Source organism: Pseudophryne corroboree, chromosome 6 (genome assembly GCF_028390025.1).
Source record: "Pseudophryne corroboree isolate aPseCor3 chromosome 6, aPseCor3.hap2, whole genome shotgun sequence".
In the NCBI taxonomy this organism is placed as follows: Eukaryota; Metazoa; Chordata; class Amphibia; order Anura; family Myobatrachidae; genus Pseudophryne; species Pseudophryne corroboree.
This window is the reverse complement of record NC_086449.1, coordinates 506,129,239-506,153,873: the sequence shown is the minus strand read 5'-3', so window position 1 is coordinate 506,153,873 and position 24,635 is coordinate 506,129,239. Positions and strand designations below refer to the sequence as shown.

The following is a 24,635-nucleotide window of genomic DNA, read 5'->3' as shown; positions in this document are numbered from 1 at the left end:
GACTTCATCCAGAAGTCTTCCACATGATTGTGAACCGTTGGGAAAAACCAAAGGTGGACATGATGGTGTCCCGCCTCAACAAAAAACTAGACAGGTATTGCGCCAGGTCAAGGGACCCTCAGGCAATAGCTGTGGACGCTCTGGTAACACCGTGGGTGTACCAGTCAGTGTATGTGTTCCCTCCTCTGCCTCTCATACCCAAGGTACTGAGAATTATAAGACGGAGAGGAGTAAGAACTATACTCGTGGCTCCGGATTGGCCAAGAAGGACTTGGTACCCGGAACTTCAAGAGATGCTCACAGAGGACCCGTGGCCTCTACCTCTAAGAAGGGACCTGCTCCAGCAAGGACCCTGTCTGTTCCAAGACTTACCGCGGCTGCGTATGACGGCATGGCGGTTGAACGCTGGATCCTGAAGGAAAAAGGCATTCCGGATGAAGTCATCCCTACCCTGATCAAAGCCAGGAAGGATGTAACCGCAAGGCATTATCACCGTATTTGGCGTAAATATGTTGCGTGGTGCGAGGCCAGGAATGCCCCTACAGAGGAATTTCAACTGGGTCGATTCCTGCATTTCCTGCAAACAGGAGTGTCTATGGGCCTAAAATTGGGGTCCATTAAGGTTCAAATTTCGGCCCTGTCTATTTTCTTCCAGAAAGAACTGGCTTCAGTTCCTGAAGTTCAGACGTTTGTCAAGGGGGTGCTTCATATACAGCCTCCTTCTGTGCCTCCAGTGGCACCTTGTGATCTCAATGTAGTTTTGGGGTTCCTAAAATCACATTGGTTTGAACCACTCACCACTGTGGACTTAAAATATCTCACATGGAAAGTGGTAATGCTGTTAGCCCTGGCTTCGGCTAGGCGTGTGTCAGAATTGGCGGCTTTATCCTATAAAAGCCCTTAGCTGATTTTTCTTACGGACAGGGCAGAATTGAGGACTCGTCCTCAATTTCTCCCTAAGGTGGTTTCAGCGTTTCACCTGAACCAGCCTATTGTGGTACCTGCGGCTACTAGGGACTTGGAGGACTCCAAGTTGCTGGACGTAGTCAGGGCCCTGAAAATATATGTTTCCAGGACGGCTGGAGTCAGAAAATCTGATTCGCTGTTTATCCTGTATGCACCCAACAAGCTGGGTGCTCCTGCTTCTAAGCAGACTATTGCTCGTTGGATTTGTAGTACAATTCAGCTTGCACATTCTGTGGCAGGCCTGCCACAGCCAAAATCTGTAAAAGCCCATTCCACAAGGAAGGTGGGCTCATCTTGGGCGGCTGCCCGAGGGGTCTCGGCTTTACAACTTTGCCGAGCAGCTACTTGGTCAGGGGCAAACACGTTTGCTAAATTCTACAAATTTGATACCCTGGCTGAGGAGGACCTGGAGTTCTCTCATTCGGTGCTGCAGAGTCATCCGCACTCTCCCGCCCGTTTGGGAGCTTTGGTATAATCCCCATGGTCCTTACGGAGTTCCCAGCATCCACTAGGACGTCAGAGAAAATAAGAATTTACTTACCGATAATTCTATTTCTCGTAGTCCGTAGTGGATGCTGGGCGCCCATCCCAAGTGCGGATTATCTGCAATACTTGTACATAGTTATTGTTAACTAATCGGGTAATTGTTGTTGTGAGCCATCTATCCAGAGGCTCCTCTGTTATCATGCTGTTAACTGGGTTCAGATCACAAGTTGTACGGTGTGATTGGTGTGGCTGGTATGAGTCTTACCCGGGATTCATAAATCCTTCCTTATTGTGTACGCTCGTCCGGGCACAGTATCCTAACTGAGGCTTGGAGGAGGGTCATAGGGGGAGGAGCCAGTGCACACCAGGTAGTCCTAAAGCTTTTCTTTTGTGCCCAGTCTCCTGCGGAGCCGCTTATCCCCATGGTCCTTACGGAGTTCCCAGCATCCACTACGGACTACGAGAAATAGAATTATCGGTAAGTAAATTCTTATTTTTGTTGTTGTTATTATTACCAGTTATTTATATATCATATTCCGTTGCGCTTTACAGAGAATATTTGGCCATTCACATCAGTCCCTGCCCCAGTGGAGCTTACAATCTACAGTATATTCACTACCACATGTACACACACATTCATGTTAGAGTTAATTTTGTTGGGATCCAAATAACCTACCAATATATTTTTGGATTGCGTGAGGAAACCGGAGTATCCAGAGGAAATCCACGCAAGCACGGGGAGAACATATAAACTCCAAACAGTTAGGGCCATGGTGGGAAACAAACTCACAATCTCAGTGCTGTGAGACAGTAATGCTAACCTTTACACCATCCCGTAATGTTCATAACTGCCATGGAGAGGATGTGCGCTGGGGGTTGTCCCCGGAGAAAAAATCAGTACAAGCTGAGGATACACACTTTATAACCAGATTATTTGTTACCTTGTTTTATAATCATTAACCTTGGAAGCAGCTGAGAAAGCATCAGCACCATTTTTGTTTATAGAGTAGCACTGTAAGTAATGTCCAATTATTGCACACAATGAGACCAGCTCCAAAACTGAAACCTTTGGGCTCTATTTATACTACTACATTGGATTCAATGGTTTAAACAAAATGTTGGGATTCTAGATAAACAAAAATTGAGCGAGTTCTACTGTCTTCTGTCTATATTTATGGTCTGTTTTTTTTGTTTTTAAATCAGTTTGTACTCAGTGGTCTCTTCTCCCTGGACAATTGATCAATTAGCTTTTTCCTCCTGCATCCAAATATAGAAAGGATTGAGCAAAACCGCCACTGTGCATGTACCCCAAGTACAGCAAAGTTGCAGGGCTGGATTAAGGGCACATGGGTCTATTATGAGAAGGGAAAGAGATGTGGCCAGTGCTGTGTGGGTGTAGCAGTGCCATGTGTGTGCAGAGCCGGCCCTAACCAATATGATGCCCTAGGCAAGATTTTGGTTGGTGCCCCCTAGCACAGCCGCTAGTTCTGCAGGAGATACCTGGCATGAGTCAGCTGGCAGCTCTGCTAACGTCGGGTGCCTTTTGTTTATGAAAATGCATCATATTATTTGCATTGCTATGTGGCTAGGATGCACAAGCAGCTTCTGCTGATTAAAATGATATGCAGCATGCCTATATTCTGTGTGCGACTGCGGCTGTATCTGCATACGAAATGCTACATTACAGGGATTTCCAGGAATACACTGCAACGTAGCATTTCGTATGCAGATACAGCCGCAGTCACACACAGATTATAGGTATGCCGCATATCATTTTAATCAGCAGAAGCTGCTGATGCCCCTAAGCATACCAAATGCCCTAGGCATTTGCCTAGTTTGCCTATGCCTAAGACCGGCTCTGTGTGTGTGTGTGTGTGTGTGTGTGTGTGTGTGTGTGTGTGTGTGTGTGTGTGTGTGTGTGTGTGTGTACACCCCCTACATGATCAGCCCCCAACGTCTCCTTAAGTAGGTAAAAGTAATAAGATTGCATCATTTTGTGATCAAAATAGAAATAGTTTTCTAGCTTATGAGTTATGGCTCACAAGTGACCAGAGGAGCAGCTGTCATTATGATTTATCTATTTCATACTTGTTAGATGATTTTTTGGGTAGTCCCCCAGCACCCATTGTAGAGTGGCCACTCTCCCACATCCCACTCACTTCCTAGTGAAACAGACAAGATGAGGGGTTTATAGAGGGAATATTGGCACTGTATGTAGGGGGCAGATCTAAATGATGCAGATTTGTGTAATTTAGCCCCGCCCACTCCGTAGACTTGCTAATCGCTGCATTTTGGGGTTGGGCCTAGTGATGTAACCGCCCAGCCCCCTGAAATGGGCTTCTCTTGGAGAGGAGACTTTGTAAACTAGGCAACTATGATCTATTTTTATGGGGAGGCTTAGAGCTGTAGTTCCATCCGCCCCATTGTTAATCTGGCCCTGCAAAATCGTTACATTTGTGAGCATAGTTAGACTTGCTATAAAATTCCTTTAATCAGGGACACCTATGATTTGCACAGGTTCTATGGCTGATTAATAATACCAGGTAAAATGCAGCCTTGAATTTAGCCAATCACAAAATCTGTATAAATCATAACTGGCCCGGATTAAAGGAGTATGGTCAACCTAAATATAGTCTGTAAACAAAAAAGCACAGTGATAGGGGCTGTCACTTCTGACCTGCCAGAATGCTGCTCCCTCACATGTGCTGACTCCAGATTGTGGATAAGGGGAAAATATAAAAATCCTAGCATGCTATATAGGACTTTTTTTTATTTATTTAACATAAGTAATTATTCTGTGTCATAACAATGGGATATCATACCCTCCAACTGTACCTTTTTAATAGGTACAGTACCTTTTTTTTATGGTCTGTACCTATTTTTGGCTCTCCAAACTTCCATTGAAAGTATAGGAAAAGGGACGTGACCACGCCCCTTTTTCTAATTTGTACCGATTTTTGTGTGTAAAATGTTGGAGGGTATGGGATATTAGTTATATTACATGTATTTACTATATGAATTGAGCCTTTGGAGTATGCTAATTGATGGCAGGAGCTTAGGTTACGTGGCACCAGATCTCTTCTTTGCTTTACCACTGGATAAAAAGGTTACTTTTCAGAAGCTTTGAAATGTATTCACATTCTGTCTGCATAATATGAATTTATATTTCACTGGAACAAAGAATGAAGGCCAAGTGAGCATGCATATCCATTGCAGGTATAATATTCATCTAGTATAACATGATATATTTCTGACAGACCTTCTAATTAGGATTTGTAGAAGTGTAGTAAAGCTGGTTATTCTTACAATAAGCACTGGCATTTAGATTGACATTAGGGATTATTAGAATCCAGCACAGTGCGCGGAGTCCATGAATCCTGTGTCTCTCTGATGTATGAGGTGCATAACAAGTGCTTTTAAATGCGATTCTAGGAGCTTGGTTGTTTTATGTTTGGGTGTACCTGATTAGTTACACTGGTAGAGCAGCTGCATGATAAAAAATCTATTTTATCTCCAAACACTTGTGATGCACTGTGTGAAAACTCCTCTGTAGCTTAACAGTGCGTCTTCCATAATGAGCTCATAAGAAAAAAAAGGTAAGCTGTTTGCTCTCTTCAGCAGCACATATACTAAAATTGGAACGTTGCAGAGAAGATTATCATTGGCCCCTGCACAAAGATGACATGCAAATTCGGGAAGCATTCCATATTTTTAAAGCCCATTATGCATACTGACTTGCTCATACTGCCATCCTAAGGACCCACCCCATTTGATCTCCATCATCTCCCCCTCTTCTTTTCTCCTTTTTTTTACTGTTTTCTAGATTTTTTCCCCCCTATGGTCTGCCACACCATTGTATGTGATGAAGTTTTCTTTCCTCTCTGTATTATATCTTATGGTGCCCATACGTATGTGTGATTGTATGCAATGCGATATCGTGCTGCGATTTACCTTGAAGCTCCCAGTGCGATAAATTGCATCTGAAGTGCTTTTTTTGGGCATTTGATGTGCATACATTCATGCAATAAATCGCATGCCCCTTGCGACCTGAAATCGGGTGAACATTGGTGGGCAGTGGGCCAGCATAATATTGCATTAGTGGGCTGTGGGCCTGCATAATATTGCATTGGTGGGCAGTGGGCCTGCATAATATTGCATTGGTGGGCAGTGGGCCAGCATAATATTGCATTGGCGGGCAGTGGGCCAGCATTATATTGCATTGGTGGGCAGTGGGCCAGCATAATATTGCATTGGTGGGCAGTGGACCAGCATTATATTGCATTGGTGGGCAGTGGACCAGCATTATATTGCATTGGTGGGCAGTGGGCCAGCATAATATTGCATTGGTGGGCAGTGGGCCTGCATAATATTGCATTGGTGGGCAGTGGGCCTGCATAATATTGCATTGGTGGGCAGTGGGCCTGCATAATATTGCATTGGTGGGCAGTGGGCCAGCATAATATTGCATTGGTGGGCAGTGGGCCTGCATAATATTGCATTGGTGGGCAGTGGGCCAGCATAATATTGCATTGGTGGGCAGTGGGCCAGCATAATATTGCATTGGTGGGCAGTGGACCAGCATTATATTGCATTGGTGGGCAGTGGACCAGCATTATATTGCATTGGTGGGCAGTGGGGTAGCCTGCATACCTTTGTCAGAGAGCAGAGCTGAGCAGCGTGCGTTCTCCTTCTTCCAGGATGACAGTGTCCAGGAAATGAGTTCCAAACAGCACAGATAGCACATCGTAGTGAGATAAACCGCATGTGTTTAAATACCAGATGCGATCGCACATGCGATGTGATAAATATTATGTGCAGCATATAATATCTTGAAATGCGAGATTTGACCAGCATGCCCGCGCATCGCGTCGGGGGACACATGCGATTGGCGTGCGATCCATGCGATTTGTCACTGCGAGTTATCGAAATCGCATGATTGTACCGATATCTCACATGTGTATGGCCAGCATTAGAATGATCACAATTTTATTTATATTTGGGTGGTCCTGATATTTTTTTCTGTACATCAACCATGTAATTGAGAATGTTATTTGTCTTGGTCTTTGTTGTTCACTCTGAGTTGCTTAATAACAAAATAATTATAAGAAAATGATAAGAAAAAAAGTAAAGTATCTTTATATTAATAGCAGAAGGTTGACTTTTATCAGTGACATATTTCTATAATGCTGTCTGAGCAGGGCATATCATATACGAAATTAAAGGTCTTGAAGGGTTATTCAGTAAGGATTACAGATCATGCTAAAAAGCAGAATCTGCAATCTGTTCTATCGCAGGGCAAGGCCGCCCAGCATGCTGAGTGGCCTGCCCAGCGGCTGCGACCACAATTAAATTGCGGTCGCAGTAACTGTGGAAGACCCCCTGCTGCCGCAGCTAGGCTGCATATGCAGGTGGTCCGCTGCCATTTTCTTGATCGGAGCAACTACATATGATGTCACTCAGCCATCCTGAAAACGCCGCCAACCCGCCCCTGTTTTGATGGTGCCGCCCCCGCAACATTCTGTCGCTGCCCTGCGAACTCCTCTTCCGGTCAATCAGGCAGAGACGTTCGCAGCCAATGTAATCAGATCGCATTGGCTGCTAGCACACGTGCAGATCGGGACCTGCACATGCAGATTGCTGCCTGAAATGGGGTCACTGCGGTCCCGATGCAACCTGAATAATCCCCAAGGTCCGTATATTTGGAGAAAAATACTGGCATTGTTATTGGGAGCAATAATCAGGCGCCATGGCCTGGTCTACCACTGCTATGCAGATGATACACAACTGTACTAACCTAATAGCAAACCTAAATGGCTGTCTAGCTGAACTCCAGGAGTGGATGAGCACCAGTTGGCTGTGACTGAACCCGGATAAAACAGAGGTCCTTATGATAGGACCACCACATCAAAGGACAAGACTGCAGCATAGCCAACCAACTGGACTTACACTCAGGGATTCAGAATTACAAACCACTGATCGTGTGTGGATTCTTGGTGTTGTCCTGGATGGGGGCTTGACACTTAAACATCAGATATCAGCCACAATCAAGTCCTCATTCTTTCACCTGAGGAACATAGCCAGAATCAAGCACTTAATTCCCTCAGATGATCTGCCAAAAGTCATCCATGCATTTGTATCACCTCAATTAGACTACTGTAATGCCCTCTACCTTGGTCTCCCAGCAAAATAATTGCACTGCTTACAGTTGGTGCAAAACACAGCTGCCAGGCTGCTAACCAACCAGCCCCGTTCTAGCCACATAACACCCATCCTCTACTCCCTTCACTGGCTGCCTGTATGATGGCGAATCATCTACAAGATTGGCTTACTGAGTTTCAAAGCATTACATGACCAGGACCCAAGGTACCCGAAGCAGCTTCTGATCCCATACTGCCCCACTCGATTACTGCGATCTGTAGATGAAGGACTTTTAGCAGTACCTAGAATCTCCCGTAACTCATCTGGGGGTCGAGCGTTTAGTCATGCGGCTCCGACTCTATGGAACTCACTTCCCCGCACAGTGCGAGAGGCCCCAACTATAGAATCCTTCAAAAGTAGACTCAAGACTTTCCTGTTTACTCAAGCATTTCCATAATGTCCCTTTAGTATCTTCATGCTCTCTGTATTTTATGAAAATGTACTTCATTATTTTCTGTACTATATTATGCTATGTATTTGTTAAGTGCCTTGAGCCCTATTGGAGAAAGAGCGCTATATAAATAAAATTATTATTATTATTATTATTATTAACTGGGCATATCAGCTAGATACAGTTAATATTTAATTCCAAAATGTAAGTTTTACAGTTTTTAGAGACCTACTGTATAAGGAATCTTAGTCAAACAGCGGATGATAATAATAACGACATCCACAGGAGCACCACGTTTTTCAAACACTCAGATCGGAGTAGGAGGGCACTAAATGCGGTCACACACAAGGGGAAAGAGTCCCAGAACACACAGGGCAGGGAAGAGGAGCAAAAATATAGAATAAGGCTCCCAAAACGAGATAATGCCAGGTGGGCTGCCATGGCAGTAATACAGGCCATCAGCAATAGTCACCAGGGTCCGGTAGAGGAGTGTCGTTCCTAGAAAATAATAATAATAAATGGTACACCAAGATTTAGGGCAGCAGACCAGGACAACTATAGACCAAAATAAGAGTAAAACACAAAGGATTAGTATGGATGTAGCACTAGGCTCCAGGACCAGGATTAAAAGGCTTACATACACGTAATGCCACGCTCATCTGGAAGTACATGGAAAATATTTAACGTTAACAGCTTGTTTTGAGCGTTAAAATAAGAGTTGATGAGCTCCAGATCCTCTCACTCACCAAAATTGTCTGCATGTTCCGATGGCTGTGAGTCACCAATTGGCATACAGGATCAAGGTGAACAGTAAGGCAGAGTCTGTTTGAGGCCAATGTGTTTCGAGCTGTTTTGAGCTCTGTGTCAAGACCAGTAGGTCTCTGTAGTCAAAAGACTGTATTTTAAATATTGTTCAATACACTTAATACATTATACTGTATGAAACGCTTTCGTCAAGCACATATCAGTCCCTACAGAGTATAGTACCCCTTTGTACACACCAGTCTCTACAGTGTAGTAATTTTGAATATACACCAGTTCCTACAGCAGCCATGTTAAGCTCAAGTTCTTTCAGGGGACACTTAAGTGACCATAAAAGTTTAAGATTCTGCTCCCTAGAACTTTCCAAGTGCTCACACACAATTTTAATTTCAACTTGTAGCAGCATACTAATACAATAAACCAGTGGCGTAACTAGAAATCCCCCCCCCCCCAAGCCAAAAAATTATCCGGCGCCCCCCCCCATCCCCCATAATTGTCACTAGTAAAGGGATGAACCGAAGATGCGCGCGTTGCAAAAAAGGGGTGTGGCTTTGTTGAAATGGGCGTGGTTTTGCATAAAGGGGCGTGGTATTGCAGGAATAGACTACCTTATACCACAGTTTTCCACGCCCAGACGTTGGCCACCACAGGAAAGAAAAATAATCCTGATTCATGCCCCTTACATTATTTGTCATTTTTCCTCCTTATAGTAATGCCCAGTATACATTATGCCACATACTGTAATGGCCCTTAGACATTATGCCACACACAATAATGCACATGACACAATATGCACACACCATAATGCCCCCGACACATTATGCCACACACACCGTAATGCCTGTGACACATTATGACAGGAATCGCAATGCCCGTTATACATTATGCTACACACTGCAATGCCCCTGATACATTATAGCACATACAATGCCTGTGACACATTATGACCCACACCGCAATGACCCTGAGACATTATACCACATACCACAATGCCTGTGATATTGTATACCACACACCGTAATGCCTGACACTTTATGACACACACCGCAATGTCCGTGATACATTATGCCACACACTGCAGTGACCCTGAGACATTATACCACATACCACAACGCCCCTGATATAGTATACCACACACCGTAATGCCTGTGACACATACCGTAATACCCGTTATACCCTATGCCACACACCGTAATGCCCGTTATACATTATGCCACACTGCAATGCCTGAGACATTATACCACATACCACAATGCCCGTGATATAGTATGCCACACACCGTAATGCCTGTGACACATTATGACACACACCGCAATGTTCGTGATACATTATGCCACACACCGCAATGCCCATTACACATTAAGTCCTACAGTAAGGCTTCTAATTACTTTTAAATTACCTGCTCGTTGCCAGGGATTTTATGCTCTTGGTTCCATGCACGGTGCCAGGGGTTTTAATGCTCAGGGTGTCATGCTCGTTGCCAGGGGTTTCATGCACTGGGTGTCATACTCGTTGCCAGGGGTTTCATGCTCTTGGTTCCATGCACGGTGCCAGGGGTTTTCATGCTCAGGGTGTCATGCTCGTTGCCAAGGGTTTCATGCACTGGGTGTCATGCTCGTTGCCAGGGGTTTCATGCACTTGTTGCTTCTTTCTTCTGGAAAGCAGCACTGATAGTATGATATATTCTTGAGATAGCTGAGAGAGCACTTCCCATGGGAAGCCACCCTCCTGCTATTACGGCAGTCCTTTTTGGCTTATAGGGGCTGCAGCCAATGCAGTCCCTAGAAGCCATCCTAATTTGTGCACCAGTTTTAAAACCAACCTCTGGATTTAGGCTCCACCTCCTGTTGCTGTAAGACTTAAGCTCCTCCTCCCAGTAACATCAACCATCAATAACCAGGAGAGCAGGTAACAGAGGTCTGCATAAGCAATCAGCCAGACACAATGCCGACCACCCGACCTAACAGGTAAAGAACCGCTACTGGTTAGCACCTGGCTTTTTTATGTAATCAATAATTTGTTGAGGTCAGTCTTGGTTAGCCAATGGGATTTTAGTGTAAGGGTGTAGGTTCATTTAAATAAACTGGCAGAGGATCCATTTTCCTCTTTCCAGTTTTGTGATTCACACCCACCCACCTGACCTGTTTTGTATATCTTTCTTTTTTTTTCATTGTAATGTATTTTATTGTATTTCTGTCCAACAGGGGAGATGCAGTTCGATCAAAATCAGTATAACTCAGCAGCCTCTTCTAATGCAATAGTGGCACTTCCCCTTTGAGACTGTCAGGTTTCGTCTCTACCTCAGTTGAGGACCTTGTCTCTATCTCGGAGACGGGTCAGTGTTTTGTGGGGAAGTGGTAACCAATCCTGTTTGTACTGGGGTCTGTACTGACCATTTTTATTACATATCTTATCTGGCTGTGGCTGATTTCTGCCACCCTTCATGATTCAATTCTAATTTGGGAAGTAAATTAAGGCTGTGACCTCTCTCGCCATACTTCTATGTCTGAATTGTTATTTACCGCTTGTATTTGGGTTTAGTTTAATACAGGACTGAAGTAATAATAAAACCATTTGATGACTTTTAAGATGGGCTAATTGTAGCAAGAAATATCCAGAGACTACAAATATTTTCAGTAACACAAGGATAGTATGGATAAATCAATAAAGCATGCTATCAGTGCCAGCTTAGCACTTGGTTTTTGACTTGTCTCCACAAATAGAGATATTAATTGTTTGCATACATTTCTCAGACAATTTACACAGGGCTGATGATACAAATATAGGCTGTAGCAAAATATTGTTTAAACAGAAGTATTGTCACAAATGCTGGCACTAGGTCACAAAACTAAGCAATCAAAAGATCTACACAGCACGTGAGGCACTTCTAAAAGTCAGAAGTACATACAAATCACAATTACAAAAGTACATAAAAGTAAATACATACCCAGCACTTTCTGGCAGCCTCCTCTGGAAGGAGGCAGCTAGGTCAATTCAGCACGGGGCGTGGAATTGGCTCCACCCTCCGCTTTGCAATGCCCTGATTAACGTTATGTAAAGCGGAGGGCGGGGCTATGATGACACAATTAAGCACGGATCGCATCAGTCCCACCCCCTTCTGGTCTACGAACAGGGAATCACGAGATGTGCAAGCAGATTTTTTTGGCATTTGACATCTCCGGGAGATTTGCCTTCTCTTCCGAGGTGCTACCCGATTTTCGGGAACTTCCCGGCTATTCCGGGACAGTAGGCAAGTATGAAATAAATATGTCAGATGAAGTTTTGTTACTGGCATATGTCACATCTAATGCAGATCACATTAAATACTTGCCAACATGTTCCCACACTATGTCCCATTATTATTATTATTATTATTATTATTACATTTTATTTATAAGGTGCCACATGTGTTTCGCAGCGCCGTACAAAGGACAGTACAGGGAGACAAACATAGCATTACAGTAAATAAATAACAGAAATAGAGTACAGGTAAAATAGAGCACCACACGTTCTCAAGACATAATACAGCTAAGATGTAAGTATTGATGGAGTGCTCATCGTACTACTAGAGGCTGATGGCCATAGATAGAGATGAGCCTTTACTAGCAGGATAAAGATGGTCGTTGAGTAGGAGACAGCTGCGAGTGAAATGTGTCGAGACGAGGGCTTAGATAACAAGAGGAAAGAGGGCCCTGCTCTGAAGAGCTAACAATCTAGTGGGGAGGGGCGACAGACAGATGACAAGAGGTGCAGGCAAGTGGGAGGTAGCCTGATGGCAGTATGCAAGCAAAGCTGAGATGTTCACAGCATGAGGCAGGGGGGTGGAGCTGCTTCTTCAGCACTGGGTGATGCATCAGGAGGGTATGCTTTGATGAATAGGTGGGTTTTTAGTGCCCGTTTGAAGCTTTGCAAGGTCGGGGAGAGTCTAATGGAGCGGGGGAGTGCGTTCCACTGAAGGGGTGCAGCACGGGCAAAATCCTGAACTCGTGCATGGGAAGCAGTGACCAGGGCGGTGGAGAGGCGACGGTCATTGGTCGACTGTAGGGGGCGGGAGGGAGTATGAAGGGAAAAGGAGGTTGGAGATGTAGGGAGCAGTGGAATTAGAGATGGCCTTGTATGTGAGGGTGAGGAGTTTGAAGAGGATTCTGTAGGGGAATGGGAGCCAGTGTAGATTTTGTCGAAGGGGAGTGGCAGATGTGGTGCGGCGGGAGAGGAAGATAAGCCTAGCTGCGGAGTTCAGGACAGATTGGAGGGGAGCAAGCGAGGCCAGTGAGGAGAACATTGCAGTAATCAAGTTGTGCGATGACCAGTGAGTGGATTGTCAAAGTCAGAAAAATATCACTATGCACACTGCCATATTTGCACCTCATGCGTGTCCTCGCTGCGCGTGCATGTGCTCTCCCGTGCGTGCGCATACTCGCTGTTGCGTGCACCCGCAGGCGCACGGTATGCGCATTTACGGTAGAGTTTGTATGCATCTAGCGTGCGACTCAATCGTTACATATTTTAACCATATAATGTATTTTGTAGATCATGGTCTCTTTGATAGAATTTGAAAGTTTAGTTAATGTAGCATGTTCATGGACAAAGAGATCCCTCTTTGTTTGATACGAAGGGTCAGACAAGGGTTATACAGTGGTGTTTAGTATCCATCGGAAGAGTATTTAATTAGCAATATTCCGGTGTTGGTTTGAAGCGGATAACTCGCTCGTGCGAATAGTTATGGACATAAGAAGTTTATGGACTTTTACTATATTTGCACTTTATTATCCATGCGGCGGGAAACCTAGTTTCCCACCCACCTGAGCAGTTGGAAATAGTCACAGCCCACCTGTATGAATCAACCTATGACCTTTTGTTATAATGCGAAGACGAATTCCTGTGTCCAATGAACAATAAGAATATAGGGACCATTGTACTGTATTTTGTGTAGGGTATAAAGGGACAAGCCGATCTGGGCCAGCTCTCTATTCTCCAACGGTTCTCATTGCTGATAATCGGGAGCTGGATATCCAGGAGGCGCATGCGATTGTTACCCTTTGTGCGTAAGTTTCTCCGCAATCATATTGTCTTTCTTGTTATTGTGAGCCATATCTCTCTCTCTCTCTCTCTCTCCTCTCCTCTTTCTCTCTCTTTTCCTCTCAAAGTGTTATTGTACTGCTATTGTATTTTACGTGTAGTTACTTGGTTAGATATTCAATGTTATTTTGGTAGTGTATGACTTGTATTGTATTATTCTTTTGAACGTTCATTCATTTCCTTAAAAGGCGTTAGACCCTTAGACCGGTATTGTGTGTTCATTATATTGCAGTGGGTAATAGGAGCGTCTCTATCGCTCAAACAGCTTTAGTGTAAACAAGGTTAAGCAGCGTTATATCGCTACAGTGTTTCAGTACAAGGTTTACAGTATAAGAATATCATTTCTGTGTGTTACATTCAAGATCTACTGATTGTTATCTTGTGAGCGTCTGCGCCGCTCGTGATCTCCTCGTGGTCTCGAGCGTCCGCTACGCTGATAGCGTAGCATTACGGTAGTCGCTCACCTATAGTGTGCCCAATACCAACAGCGTATTCTCGCGAGCGTTTGTGTCGCTCGAGCGGCTCGCTCCCGATACAGCGTCCGCTACGCTAAGAGCGTACCCTTACGGTACCTCGTGCGCCAATTGCGTACTGTGTTTCTTAACCTCTTTATAGTGTGTTATATAAGATAAATATTTGGCTTTATCAATTGGCGGCTCGTCCGTCCCTCACATATCTGCACTAGGTAATTTCAGCAGACATTATCCATCAGCAAAGGGCGGGAGGTCATATTCCTCGTAGTGCTGACTGGATAAGCGTCTGCTTCGCTTAGTAAAGGGTGCTGAAGGAATCCGGAACCGGAGGTAAGAACAACACGCTAGTGTCTTTTAAAACTGTTTATTTCTGTTTTGCGTACGCACGCACGCATATATCTGCATTTCTTTTCATTCGTGTATTTTCACATATTACTCTCCTGTTTGCCATTTTACAATTGATAACGTGCTAAGAAAGATTTGTTGCTATTAGTAGTTAAAGAGTAAAAGTAATACATTAAGGGGTAATTTGTAAAGCACGCACACAGCTTTGCCTAAGATACAAGGAAAGACCTGGGTGGTGCTCGGTAGATGATTGAAGACCATCTACATTGATAAACGTGTTAATTGTATTTCTGTGGACATATCTGGCTGGCATACACGTGTTTCTAACAAAAGGGTTAGACTAGTGTACGCAACGTAAAGGCCGACACACGCAGCGTATATTACGCAACGGAGCGTCCGGGTACGCCCACATAATTCAAATCACACTATAGTATTATTTTAACAGGCGAAAAGGTGGCAACGCGATAAATAGCACAAATCAATTTTAGTGTCCGAAATTTAAACTAATAGATCCTTCTCTAAATTTACGACTCATCTGGTCTAAAGGAAAGAAATTTCTGCGCAGAAATAGAAACAAAAGTAAAGTGTACATGTGGTGAGTGAGTGTTTGCATATATATGTTTTTACAATTTTTGGGTTGAACCACAAGAAGTCGAGTTCTCGTGAGGTACATACATGTAAGTGACGTGCATGGTGGCTAGGGAGGCATCCCTTGTTAAACATTAAAAAAAGAGCATTAGAGTATAGCAGACCAGAAGGTCTAGGTCATACAGACCAGGAGGTCTAGGTACAGCAGACTAAGAAGTCTGCTATAGATAGAAAAGAGCACAACCCAGGGGGTTGGTGCAAAACCCATATAGGCCATTGAAGCTCAGGCTGAAGGAATTCGCAGCCACAATTTTCGATTCCACTGGTCGCTCCGCACATAAGATTAGTTGCTTATGTGCTGAATGATTGTACCGCACGTAATTGTGTGCATTAGTTAGTAATTTGACCCAGTACCATTTGCGTACAAAAGGGGTCATAAACGCTATTTGTACACTCTAACGTGATTTGTGTAATTTTTTATTTTAAGGGAGGTTCGCTGGTCACTCAGGAACTATCCAGCAACCAATAGTTACTGAAAAGAGTAAGTGCTCTTCGGATCACCCTCACATGTTTCAGTAAATAGAGGTTCAGGTCGCAGGGGCCCTGGGTCGAGTACGCCAGCGCTAAGGCAGTGTGTGGGCGTATTGGTCGGCGTGGGCGAGTGAGTGGGGTACTCGGTTAACCGCCACCGTCGGCCTATCTTGAACATCTTGGTTTTTGTAAGGGTTCGCTGAAGACCCTGATTGAAGGTCAGAGGTAGTGAAAGCAACACCTGCAAGTTATGGGGGCCAGTTGTTCAGGTAGGGGGCGATCAACCTCGGTTCGGGTTGATTCAGTAAACCGACCAATCGGGTCGGCAAGGTATGTAATGTGTGAAAAATACGGTTCACACACAGAAGTTTTATGTGATGAATGGGAAAGAATGACTGTACATGACGGGGAGAAGTTCCCAAGAGTAGGCAGCTTTAGCCCAGATGTGTTACTAAATCTAAGGAGAAGGATATGTCTCATTAAATCGACAAAGAGACGGATCAAACATTATGATTATTTAAAGTTATGGCAAAAGGAAAGTGAAATACAACGAAACTTAACTTACATATCTGACTCTCATCTTGGGAAGAGAGACATGGCAATGGAGAGGATTATGGTTGCAGAGAATGGCGCAATAGGGTACGATAAAAATGCACTTAGTAACTGTATTAAGAATGAAAATAACAAATGTAATAATGTTTATGAAAATGAAAGTGTAAAAATTACAAATGTTAACCTGTGCAAGTCGCACCCCATGTTAAACTTCCCTCAGGACTACAAGCAGGAACGTGAGCCCAGCACGATGTCGGCACCTTTTCCAGCAGCCATCACACAAGACATCCAGGTGGACGCGACCAAATCGGTAAAGGCAGTAATCAAACCCCCTAACGGAGGGTCAGGTGAGGTCGTGTCCACAGGTACGTACAATGTTATATATCACGCACAAACAAATGTACCCCATATTGTAAGACCAACACAAGGTGATGTGATTGAATTTAGTCCTGTCAGGGTGATCACAGTCCCCAATGGGAAGACTGACGATCAGGGAATCATTCCCGTCAAGGACGGTGCAATGCGCCGTCCCTGGTCCCGGACAGAATTGAGATCAATCATGTCTGAATTCCCTGATCCCAGGGAAGATTTAGTTGCATGTCAGAGATTTATTAAAGAACTAGGAAACTCAACAGAACCCACCAACAAAGATTGGCGGACAGTGCTGAGGGCATGTTTGCCCTCCAGTGTTGAATCTGCGAAATTTATTGCTGATTGTAAATTAGACACAGAGGTACCTTGTACGGAGGAACACAATCAGGAATGTATTAAGCAGATCAACCGACAATTAGAAATATATTTCCCAGCCATTGTCGAGTGGAACAAAATCTTCTCCATAAGACAAAGCAAAGGTGAAAGTACTTCTAATTATTTCCACCGGGCATTGCACGACATGACTAGGTATACAGGTATAGAAAACATCGAAACAAGTGCACCGCACAGAGAAGTGGTAGTATCTGTGCTAATGGATGGTTTAAAGGAAGTGTTGAGAGCAAGGATACAGATCACCAATCAATACTGGAGAGATAAATCAGTAGCTGCATTAAGGGACTCTGCTGTTGGGCATGAGCAAAACATCAGCAAGCACAGGGAAACAAAGAAGCCCCAGATTTCGGAGGGTAAGTCAAAGGTGAAAAGCTGTTACAACTGCTTAAGAGAAGGTCATGTTGCACGAGATTGTAGGTCTAAGAACACACACAAGGTATATACACCCCCTAGACAACGACATGACCATAATAGTCAAAGAACCAGAGAAACACAGGAAGAGCGGATGATGGCGATGGGCATCCAAGCATTAGAGGAGACATCAAATCAACCAAAACCCCAGGCCATTGGCACATGGAGGAACTCAAGGATTTGTTATCGTTGTAAAAGAGAAGGGCATTATGCCAGCAACTGTAACAGCCCACATAAAGTCAGACCCCCTAGACAAAGAAATGAGCAAAGTTATGACACACCAAATTGTAACCAGGGATCAGATAGGAAGAATTTTGGCCCACACCCATGATATGTAGTCAGGAAAGGTGATCACTAGGACTGATGGTAAGCCTGAGGTTATTGTTAACAAGTTGGGAGGTCATTCCTTGAGGACACAGGAATGACCGGGTAAAATTTGTAATGTATCTGTGAAATGATTTCTTTTTCCCCATCTCTGACGGTTATCGGCAGGACTCAAACATTGCATAGCTACTTGGTCCTTGCAGAAGTCTACCAAACCCCAGCATGACCTACCCGCATCAATGTATCCTGGCCAGATACAAAGGGTGGAGTATGGAGGTGCTGGTGGGAGGGACTGCGCAAGGATACCATTGGACATGTAGATATGACAGCCTGATGAACAATGTTTTAAAATGTTTGAAAAATGTTTTTCCTGTTGTTGTTTATTGTTGGTTTATGTAATATATATGTATATGAATTGTTCTCTCTCTCTTTTGTTTTTTTTTTTGTTTTTTTTGTTTTCTCTCTTCTCATTCATGTTTTCATGTTTTAAAGATGGTATGTCACACATCAGTTAGACAAATGGTAATACAAGATTTTTGCTCCTTACAGAAAGATCGCTGGTTTGGAAGAAATATTGTATCACCGGAGTGTTCGGTTGGAAGACTGAGAGACAGCACCTTTGAGATGACAGCAGAACAAGAAGAACAAGAAGACTAGAGAACTAATTATCGTAACAAGTTTCTCTCCCCCCTTCAAACTGTTTTCCTGTACCCCCATTACAAATTTCTCCTTTCTCCTCCTGTAAGATGGACTCGCCTCGAGAGACTGTGAGCCGCGTTTTCATGTTGACCCTGATGTTGACCAGAGCAGTCTGTTTCGGTGAGAGTACCAGTGAGGTCGAGAAAGGATCCAGAATGGATTTCTGATGACTGAGACGGAGGTGTAAATTTCCAATAGCAACACAACCACCGAGAAAAGGCGAGTACCGGAAACGATCTAGCAGCCATGTTATTTGTAAACATTGTGAAGGATTGTTAGCTGAAAAGAGAACTGTATCTGTAGACTCTGTGACAGTGTAGTTGAGGATGGGTGCATCAAGAAATGCCAATCCAGTTTTAATATCCACATGGACCGGCATCCATTGAGTGACTATCACACCTTAGTGGGTAAAGTGTTAAATCAGACAGATTGTTGGGTATGCTCTCAAGTTCCTCAAGGCCATAGCAAATCAGGATTAGTGCCCTTCCCGTTAACTATAGGGGAGGTACTTGAGCTAAGTGGTGGGAGGCCGGTGGACAGGAGATTTAATATTTCCAGTCCTCCTAGTTTGAAGCTCCACCAATATCATGTGGATAGATCCCTAGTATGTTTTAACATTTCCAATCCCCGAAAGCCGGGAAATTGGGAAGTGTCATGGAATAACCAAACCATGACCTTTTCATACAGAGCCGATAGAATGCCAACAGATACAGAACTTATACGCCACATAGCCGGTAGTGGAAAATATTTCCGATATAGGTATACCCTAGGAAGTAGGACCATGAGAGTTGGAGAGGTATCACCGGGATACTGTGCACATATCATACAAACTGATATGTGTATTAAACAGATGGGAGAATTAGGGTTAGGAGATTTCATATGGAAAATGTGTAATATGGTTATGTCCTACTCCGTCCCATATGTTCTCCCCGATGATGCATCTTTCATATGCGGGAGGAAGGCGTATAAGTGGCTTGCCCCAAATTCAGAAGGGTTATGTTATATTGGAAAAGTACTGCCTGAAGTAATGACTGTATCACATACAAAAATGAAAGATATTCACCGCAGTGCCCAAGCTCCTTATACTCACACTCATTACGAGCACATCGTTAAACGGCACCTGATAGAGAGAACAGAGCATCCGGCCTCTGACCTGATCAGTGAATCCACCGGGATTCAATTCCTAATCGCGTTGGATATCACTCGTACCGCCAGAGGAGTGATAAATTATAAATATATATCTGCGCTTGCAAATTTATTAGACAATATCACTGAAATGTATGATGACACATTCAGGTATACTGGAAGGGAGCTCCAAGCTTATAAAACAGAACTGGTTCAGCATAGGATGATTCTCAATTATCTCACAGCTGTGACGGGTGGGTATTGTGTCACACTGGCAACGCAGTACGGCGTGAAATGCTGCACTTATATTACAAATAGCACCGAGGACCCGGTCGAGGTCATAGACCAAAAGATGGACGACATTCTCCAATTAAAGTGGGAATTCCGCAGGAGACACAATCTCACCCTTGCTGCTGTGGGTAATGAGCTGACCGGTTGGGTGTCATGGTTGAACCCGCGAAATTGGTTCTCTGGTTTAGGAGAATGGACCCAAGGTATTATCATGGATGTAGGGAAATTCCTTTTGTGTGTTCTGGGTGTCATCATATTAGTCGGTCTGATATTTAGATGCGTTCGGGTTTTAACAAAGTGTAAACGTAGCGCCCGAGTGATGAGTTTAAGGAGTGAAGATACTGTAATAACAACGACTGATGTGATTTATGACCCAACGATAGAGACACTGTTGTGATGAAAATGTGATTCTACGGTCCGTTTCTTTCACCTGTTTCTCATTTTTCTCCAAGGTAAAAAGACCCGCTTGGAAGAAGATTTTGACAGCCTTGTATACAGACAACAGATGGACTAAAGAAGAAGTTTGACAACCTTTTACACAGACAACTGATGGACTATGCCATAGACCCCCATATCCCTAGTACTTTTAATTTTACGCTAGCCCAACACTTTTTGTAAGTCTATGGACATTGATAAAGCTTTGCTTGCGTTTATTGGCAAAAGCACAAAGAGACTACAGTCAACATGTACATCAAGACAAGACACCAGACAAGACTTCAATCGGCGAAATGTAAATTAACCTCACATAATGGTATCTCTACCCCGTAACGACACTTCTTTTTTTTTCACCTCTACAACCTTCAGGTAATGACACACATAGTCGATAGGGAATATAGGCACAGATATCAGCACTCACATATTCCCCCATTCATGTATCATCAACTAAAATGTGCTCCCCCATTTTGTTGCAACCAAAAGCCGAAAAGAGCTCGGTAAAGTTTGACAGCCCATCCACAGACCCTTAATACGGGATAAGAAGGAATTCAAATGTATACTTCGCAATACCTCGAAGCTTGATTTTAAAACACGTACGGCACGATGATACATGACCCCCCAAACATGGATTCATACACACATGCTTCTGCTATCTCACTAGGTCATACCCTTTTCCTACCTTCTCCTCTCCTCCCCTACCTAATCATAGAAATGTATTATACATGACATATATTTTTCTCTTTTTGAAATGTTTTAGAAAGTGGCAGTTATTGGTGACTGCCAAAGGGTGGACTGTCAAAGTCAGAAAAATATCACTATGCACACTGCCATATTTGCACCTCATGCGTGTCCTCGCTGCGCGTGCATGTGCTCTCCCGTGCGTGCGCATACTCGCTGTTGCGTGCACCCACAGGCGCACGGTATGCGCATTTACGGTAGAGTTTGTATGCATCTAGCGTGCGACTCAATCGTTACATATTTTAACCATATAATGTATTTTGTAGATCATGGTCTCTTTGATAGAATTTGAAAGTTTAGTTAATGTAGCATGTTCCTGGACAAAGAGATCCTTCTTTGTTTGATACGAAGGGTCAGACAAGGGTTATACAGTGGTGTTTAGTATCCATCGGAAGAGTATTTAATTAGCAATATTCCGGTGTTGGTTTGAAGCGGATAACTCGCTCGTGCGAATAGTTATGGACATAAGAAGTTTATGGACTTTTACTATATTTGCACTTTATTATCCATGCGGCGGGGAACCTAGTTTCCCACCCACCTGAGCAGTTGGAAATAGTCACAGCCCACCTGTATGAATCAACCTATGACCTTTTGTTATAATGCGAAGACGAATTCCTGTGTCCAATGAGCAATAAGAATATAGGGACCATTGTACATGTATTTTGTGTAGGGTATAAAGGGACAAGCCGATCTGGGCCAGCTCTCTATTCTCTTCAACGGTTCTCATTGCTGATAATCGGGAGCTGGATATCCAGGAGGCGCATGCAATTGTTACCCTTTGTGCGTAAGTTTCTCCGCAATCATATTGTGTTTCTTGTTATTGTGAGCCATATCTCTCTCTCTCTCTCTCCTCTCCTCTTTCTCTCTCTTTTCCTCTCAAAGTGTTATTGTACTGCTATTGTATTTTACGTGTAGTTACTTGGTTAGATATTCAATGTTATTTTGGTAGTGTATGACTTGTATTGTATTATTCTTTTGAACGTTCATTCATTTCCTTAAAAGGCGTTAGACCCTTAGACCGGTATTGTGTGTTCATTATATTGCAGTGGGTAATAGGAGCGTCTCTATCGCTCAAACAGCTTTAGTGTAAACAAGGTTAAGCAGCGTTATATCGCTACAGTGTTTCAGTACAAGGTTTACAGTATAAGAATATCATTTCTGTGTGTTACATTCAAGGTCTACTGATTGTTATCTTGTGAGCATCTGCGCCGCTCGTGATCTCCTCGTGGTCTCGAGCGTCCGCTACGCTGATAGCGTAGCATTACGGTAGTCGCTCACCTATAGTGTGCCCAATACCAACAGCGTATTCTCGCGAGCGTTTGTGTCGCTCGAGCGGCTCGCTCCCGATACAGCGTCCGCTACGCTAAGAGCGTACCCTTATGGTACCTCGTGCGCCAATTGCGTACTGTGTTTCTTAACCTCTTTATAGTGTGTTATATAAGATAAATATTTGGCTTTATCAGGATGATGAGTTTAGTTGCACTCTGGGAGAGGTATGGCATGATACGAGCAATGTTGCATAGCTGGAAACGACAGGATTGTGCCAGAGCTTGGATGTGGGGTGCAAAGGAGAGGGAGGAGTCAAGAGTGACGCCCAAGCAGTGGAGTTGGGGAACGGGGGAGATGGTGGTGTTGTCAACAATGATGGAGATATTGGTCGGGGGTGTTGCTCTGGATGGGGGGAAGATGATGAGTTCAGTTTTGTCCATGTTGAGCTTCAGAGAGCGTTCAGACATCCAGGAGGAGATTGCGGAGAGGCAGCTGGAAACCTGAGAGAGGACAGAGGGGGACAGATCAGGAGAGGAGAGGTAGAGTTGTGTGTCATCAGCATAGAGGTGGTATTGAAGGCCAAATGAGTTAATGAGCGCACCCAGGGAAGAGGTGTACAGGGAGAACAGAAGGGGTCCCAGGACAGAACCCTGAGGGACACCAACAGGAAGGATGGAAGGGTGTGAGGTGGTGCTGGAGGCAGACACAGAGAAGGAGCGGTTAGTGAGGTAATAAGAAAACCAGTCAAGGACAGTGCTAGAGAGGCCAGCATTTTGGAGTGTGCGGAGGAGGAGAGGATGATCTACGGTGTCAAAGGCAGCAGAGATGTCCAGAAGGATAAGCAGAGAGAAGTGGCCCCTGGATTTGGCCGAAAGCAAGTCATTGGTGACTTTCACCAGGACAGTCTCAGTTGAGTGGAGTGGGCGAAAGCCAGACTGTAGTGGATCGAGGATGGAGTTGTCAGAGAGGTAGCTTGTGAGACGGCTGTAGACTAGTCGTTCAAGTAATTTGGAGGCGAAGGGGAGAAGAGAGATGGGGCGGTAGTTAGTGGGTGATGAGGGGTCGAGGTTGGGTTTTTTGAGAATAGGTGAGACCAGAGCATGTTTGAATGGCGAGGAGAAGATGCTGGTAAAGAGGGACTGGTTAAAGAGGTGAGCAAGGTGGGAGCAGGCAGTGGGGGAGAGGGAGCGGAGAAGACGGGGGGGAAGGGGGTCCAGGGGGCAGGTGGAGGGGGGGGGGAGGATAAGATAAGGGAGTGGACTTCCTTTTCTGAAGTGGGACGGAAGGAGGACAGGGTGGGATAGATGGAGGGGAGGGATAAAGGGGGCAGGGGGGTAGCAGAGGGGTGACGGCGGGAGCTGTCGTGTTGGATGTACTCAATTTTGGAAATTGGTGCAAGGGCAGCTTAGCCCTGTTTCCACGCCACAAAATGTCCAGCAAGATGACGTGCCCCTGGACACTTGGAGTAAGTGGCTCCTCTCTTGCAGCCCTCCTTATGAATTCTCTTATTTGAATCCTAAAGTGCCCAACACCCTATTACAGAACCTCATCCAATAAATAATAAAGAATTGTGTGGCACCGTTTCATGGCATAAGAAAGCCCAGTACCTAGAGCCAGACTACAAATTATTATCCATTTACCAGTGATTTAGACTTGTCTGTCACATTGATCGCACACAATAAAATAGAAAGGGATTACAGTAATTGTCATCTCTGCAATAATATAATGTACACAATAGACCTGTCAGGATCTAACATAGGGGGTAATTCCAAGTTGATCGTAGCAGGAAATTTTTTAGCAGTTGGGCAAAGCCATGTGCACTGCAGGGGAGGCAGATATAACATGTGCAGAGAGAGTTAGATTTGGGTGGGTTATTTTGTTTCTGTGCAGGGTAAATACTGGCTGCTTTATTTTTACACTGCAATTTAGATTGCAGATTGAACACACCACACCCAAATCTAACTCTCTCTGCACATGTTATATCTGCCTCCCCTGCAGTGCACATGGTTTTGCCCAACTGCTAACAAAATTCCTGCTGCGATCAACTTGGAATTACCCCCATAATGTGTACAAATCCAAAACACCCTTTTTTCTGGACACATTAGTTCCCTCGATACAAAAGAGTGCCCCCAAATTCTGGACTTGATCTTCATACTGAGTGATTATAGAGATGGATGCACAAGGAACCATCACACAGCCACAGCTGG

At 44.2% G+C, this 24,635-nt stretch overlaps 1 protein-coding gene and 1 non-coding gene across 2 annotated transcripts in view; both read left to right on the top strand.

The window, feature by feature from the left end:
* NAV3 (neuron navigator 3) overlaps positions 1-24,635 on the top strand; it is a 1,127,960-nt gene that overhangs the window by 126,098 nt on the left and 977,227 nt on the right. The window lies entirely within an intron of this gene.
* LOC134938812 (U6 spliceosomal RNA) lies at positions 5,058-5,165 on the top strand. Its single transcript, XR_010181275.1, has one exon. It is a non-coding gene; the product is annotated as a U6 spliceosomal RNA (small nuclear RNA).